Consider the following 5,705-nt stretch of genomic DNA (forward strand, 5'->3'; position numbering starts at 1 on the left):
GGCAAGGCAGAAAAGCTGATGTAAATTTAAATGCCATCAGGATATTTAGCAAATCATTGTCATCTGATAAAAATGCATCGTCCTGTCTGCAAAAAGCTTGAGAAGTCTAAATGTGTTTACAGATTTGTATTTTGTTTTTTAATTGTTCAATATGGTTGCAGAAATGTTGTTATTATCACATAAATTTCTAAGAAGCTTACCAAAGGTTGCAGCTAGCCTTTTTCTGCCCCTGTGCAGGCTGTTAATTCAGACCCAGCAGATGTTATCAGGAACAAAAACCACAAAATACTGGGGATGCACAAGATAAGGGAATTACCTGAAGGGGCAAAATATTGCAAGTAAATACTGTAGATACTACTGATGAAATTCTGTAACTCAAGATTTCTGCTCTACCACCTTACACACTTGAGCAATTATACTTAAGAAGCCTTTTTTTAGTTGTAAGTGAAGAAATCAGGATCAATATTTTGCGTGGGAAACGTGGCTGGTGTGAACGAAGAAGACATTTACATTCTGCATTCTGATGCCCTCCAGAAGGTCTAATTTAAGTGCATCTATGTGCTGACTTTATCAAGATGGGAGATTCCTTCTGGTGTGGCCCATTAGAGCCAGCACATAGTGTTTTGACTTTCCAGAAGAAAAAAAAAATGCTCCATTTGGATGGAGGTGGCATGGGGTGGTGGGAGGAGTATGAATCACAAACTTGTACTGGTCTTTAATTCCTACCACGGCAATTTATACCTAATATGCTTTTAGATTAATGCAGATGTGCTGCTATGTTGCTACTTGACATTTTTTGTTGCTTGGAGGTTATCATTCAAGTGCAAGCGACAGGACTCTTCATCCTCCAGAGGCAACAAAGAGACTGCATCAATGCGGAAAGATCTCAAGAGGCAGGTCTTGGATTGAGACCTAGACTATCCTACTACGGTAATTTATACCTAATATGCTTTTAGATTAATGCAGATGTGCTGCTATGTTGCTACTTGACATTTTTTGTTGCTTGGAGGTTATCATTCAAGTGCAAGCGACAGGACTCTTCATCCTCCAGAGGCAACAAAGAGACTGCATCAATGCGGAAAGATCTCAAGAGGCAGGTCTTGGATTGAGACCTAGACTAAGGCAAGATGTGCTGCCCTCCGCCTCAGTTTCCTCATATAGAAAAGGGGAAGATTGGCCTGGACTGGATGAATTCTTTGGTTCTTTCAACATTTACCATGCTCTGAGTCTGTATTCCAGAGATTTGAAATTAATCCATGTAGCTTCTGGAGAGAGATGTATCATATTTCTGTGACTGGTCCCCAAGCGATTGTCCCTCAAACCTTGACGCTGTTGAATGCAAAGACAAGGATTGCCACCTCTGATTCTTGCCATCCTTGCCATCCTACACTGAGTTGAGATTCAGTAAAGATGGCAAAAACTCTGACCTCAGCCTGAGGAACCAAATACGTGGGATTCTGATGGCCGGACTGCCTGCCATCTTGATAACTCCCATTCTGTTTAGAGCAACAAAGGATTTGTGTTATGTAGTTTTATTGAAAACTATATTAATTGATCAGCAATATTTTTTTTTCTGTAAATTTGGAATGTTTTTCATTCAGACCTGTTCTGCCAGTGATTCTACTGAAAACAATTTGATTAATATAAAAACATTCAAGCTATGCAACACTAGCATTGTGTGTTGACATTTTTGTTCTAATAATTGTCTTGATTTCTGGAAGTGTTTTTCTTATTTTGTTTGCTTTCTTTCAAGTAAATACTAAATCTTTGAGGAGAATGCTCTCCATCCATCTCCACCTTTGATCTAGTCAGGGCATGACCATGCGCAACACCTGTCAGTCTTAACCTTGTGTGGATGGCAAGTTCTGGGTCAGAATTAGGTTCAGCTCTCAAGCCAGCAATAGCTTACAGTACACAAAGTACAAGGTTCTTTACCCTCTATCATGCAGGGTTGTCAGGGTGGCTCCATGATCCCCAGGTCCCAGGTTCCTTCTGACTTGTTGCTCTGCCATTCCCAGTGTGAAGTTTCTACACTGAGGTCCATGGTGGCGGCTGCAGCCACGTTCTCACTACAGCCAGCAGGATGGAAGGAGGTGGGAGGAGAAAAGCAAGACCCCTTCCCTCAGGGTGCGTCATCTGGATGTTGTACCTCCCATTGATCAAAACTTGGTCACAGGGTCATACCTACTGCAAGGGAGTCTGGGAGAGGTCGTTCTTACTCCAAGAAGCCATGTACCTACAAACTGAAACTCAGGAGTTCTGAGAAATAAGGAAAGAATGTGTTTGAGGGGCAAGTAGTGGTCCTGCTGTAGTTCAACCTTTGGGTCACCTTTCTTGCCTCACATAGAGCTCACTCCTTGCCTCAAGGTAAGACAACCCAAACTCCATCCAGGTAGAGCATGAAGCTAAAGATAAAATCACCATTGGGTAATTTGTGGTCTCCTTCAGCTCTGGGTGCTTCTTGTGGTCTAGTGACCTATAAACTCAAGACAAGTTATCTTCTCCCAACATAACCCTTAAACAGTAGCGAAGTAGCAGCAGGCAAACAGCCATTGAAACCTCCTTCATAAGAGGGGAGAACAGGAAACACCACTCCAAGCAACTGTCAAAGGCCACTGCACAGGAAGAGTGAAGACAACTGGCAGGCCCGCCAGTCCCTTGGTGAGCCTCCTGCTGGCCCTTCCGGCTCTGGGAGGAGCTCCTTGTCCATTGACCTCCATGGCCATGTCCGAGGTGGGACCTGCAGCGGGAGGACAGCACAGTTTCCGTAGCTTGCTTACTCTCGGGGCAGTTTTGGAAGGTCCCGGGGTTGTGTTTTCTTTGAAACAGTAGAATTTCATCAAGTACCCAGAGCTGAAGATCTGGTCTAGCCTGGCCTTCGGTGCTTTGCTTATGCCTCTTCCTCCAAGGCCACCTGAAAGGGGACCTACGGTGGGAGAGAAACACCCTTTGTTTGTTTATAGATAGTCTTATTTTTAAATTTTGTATTATGGAATATTTCACATTTATACCAAATTAGAGAGATTCCGATAACGAGCGCTTATGCAACATTAACCGGTTTCAATGGCTAGCATTTTGTCAACCGTGTTTGCTCTAAAGCACCCCTCCTTTCTTTGCCCCATAGTTTTGGGGGTGGTTTTTCTCCCTCTCTGAGACAACGCCCTTAATCTGATCTTTGGATCCACCTGGTCTGCATGCGCTGGCAGCGAAGTCTTGGCGTGGCTCGCTGCCCCAGCCTTACCTCCTGCCGAGGCTGCACTTCAAGGCCACTGCTCTCAGAGCTGCAGTTCAGAGAACAGGCATTTCTACGCTTCAGAACCTTAATTTTGAGTTCAGGCTACAAACAGTGCCTCCCTTATCAAAGCAGGATCCCCTCCCATCTCTGCTGAGTCTGGCTGGCTCTAGCCCCAGTTCCTCTCACTTGTGTAGGACTCTGTGAAAAGCAACAAGGAGCAAGTCATACTTCTTGCATCCTCCCCCCCATTTTCTCTATTGTCATGGCCTCAGCAGCATGTGGTCCACCCTCCAAGTTACCGCAGATGACAATTTCATCTAATGTTGAAAAAAGCAATTATGTAAAAATGCAATTCTGTCCCTACCATCTGCTGGCCTGCCAATTCCACTAAGCCAGTGCTACATTTTAGATGGTATTTGTAGCATCCCACGTTCAGGTATCGAATTCTGAATCTAAAAACCAAAGTAAAGGTGGCTGGAGCAAAATAGAAGTTTATTTTCTCTCAGATAAACCCCAGAATCCAGGGCTGGTAAGGTAACTGCTAGGTCGTCGGCACCCTGTTCCTCCAATCTGGTGGCTTCACTATCCTCCACATACACTTTCCACCTCATAGTCCAAAATGACTGTTCCAGTTCCACCCATCACATCCATATTCCAGCTGGAAAGAGGAAAAAGGAGAGAGAAAGAATGCCCCCTTTCCTTTAAGGATAATCCCTAAAAGTTGCATAGATTTGCACAGTTAGCTAGAACTTAATCATGTCAGAATCCCAGAGCTGGTACACCTAGCTGCAAGGGAGTTTAGGAAATACAGTCTTTATTCTGGATGACACTCTACCTCGCCAACATTTAGGAATTTCATTACTGAAGAAGGGGATATGATTATTAGAGCACAATCAGTAGCCTCCCTGCAGACCTGCTAAAGGGCTGATGTATGAGGAGTTACCCTTCCCAAGACCCAGCACACAGGAATAAATGTAATTATGCCATTTAAGCAAGGCTAAGCCACCATCTTGAAGTCTGACAGCTCCAAACAGGATCAGCACTCATCCATGACAGAGAGTAATAACACAAACTTCACCTCTTCTAGAAACCCCAGGTGCCTACCCTGTCCCATCCCCAAATTATGCAGGTCCATCTTCATCTATGGCCACCCAGTGACCAAAACCCATGTATCCTTTGCTGGTTAGTCCCTAAACCTCTGGATTCCTCTCCAGTCAAAAAAGGTTCCAGGATTTCTCCCGAACCCGGCCCAGGGCTTCCAACATCATTGTTCAAAGCAGAGCCAGGTAAGAAGACCTGTTGGGGTGTGGCGGAGGTCCGGGGAGAGATGGTGACAATGAGGACAAGGCGAGTCGTCTTAGTCTAGACATTTAGAGGACGAAGTGGTGACTTGATAACTGATAGGCATACAGAGGGAGGAGCCAAGGATGGAGCCAGTTTCTAGGTTGGGCAACTGGGTGGGTGTCGGTGCCACAAACTAGGCAAACTACGTGTGGGGAAGATGATGAGGTTGTTCTTTGGGTCTGAAGTCTAACGTTAGGGACACACGTGTAAGCAGTCTGAGCAATCTCACACAGCGACGTCTGAGTGTGAAAATTTTAGCCTTAAAAACAGTGTAGACATTTCTGGGTTCTGAGCTCCCCAGTCGGCTCCAATAAATGTCTTTTGTGCCATTCTTGTTTACATTTTCATCCACTCAAATGATTTCTGTAATCAAATCTGGTCCTCAAAATAGCCTGTCTGGGGTGAATATGCAGTTGTCTTAGTCTGCTCTTGCTGCAGTAACAAAATGCCATAGGCTGGGGGCTTAAACAACGGGCATTTATTCCTCACAGTTCTAGAGGCTGGGAAGTCCACGGTCAGGGGCTGGCAGATTCAGTTCCTGGTGAGAATTCTCTTCCTGGTGCACTCAACCCATCACGGGGACCATACCCTTGTGACCTCACAACCTTATCTAAACCTCAGTGCTTCACAAAGGCTCTACCTCTAATGCCATCACATTGGGGAAATTAGATAAAATATTTCAAAATATACATGAACACAGCAAGAAGAGACACAACAGAAGCACCTGGCGTTGCCCACAAGAAGAGTGCTATCTGGACTCTGTCCAGAGTGTGAGGTCATTCTGACCTAAGCCGTTGGCTCCAGAGAGGAACTTAGCTCTTAGATTTCACTGAGACCAGGTGCAGGGTATTGGTTGTGAGAAACCTACCGGGCAAAGGCAGGAGGTGTGTAAATGAGAATAGGCTCGATGGTAACCAAGGCCAATAAGTCACGTTTCTAAACAAAAGAGATGCTATTTATAAACTAACCACAAAAACTTGAAACAGAAACAACTGATAAATGCCTAGAAAAACACATTCTAAAATAAATATGAACATTATAGTCCTTAGCAGTCCCTTGTTTCTGGTATCAAATCCAGATTGTCCTCAATAACAAAAGCTCTCAGGGATTCTATTTTTGTCTTATG

The 5,705-nt window shown here is 44.5% G+C and overlaps 1 long non-coding RNA gene across 1 annotated transcript; it reads left to right on the forward strand.

Moving 5' to 3' along the window:
• The first annotated feature begins 740 nt into the window (after positions 1-740).
• Positions 741-1,671, forward strand: LOC106725000. Its single transcript, XR_001360837.1, has 2 exons — positions 741-897; positions 1,098-1,671. It is a non-coding gene; the product is annotated as an uncharacterized LOC106725000 (long non-coding RNA).
• The last annotated feature ends 4,034 nt before the right edge of the window (positions 1,672-5,705 follow it).

Source organism: Myotis brandtii, unplaced genomic scaffold (assembly GCF_000412655.1).
Source record: "Myotis brandtii unplaced genomic scaffold, ASM41265v1 scaffold13, whole genome shotgun sequence".
Taxonomy (NCBI): domain Eukaryota; kingdom Metazoa; phylum Chordata; class Mammalia; order Chiroptera; family Vespertilionidae; genus Myotis; species Myotis brandtii.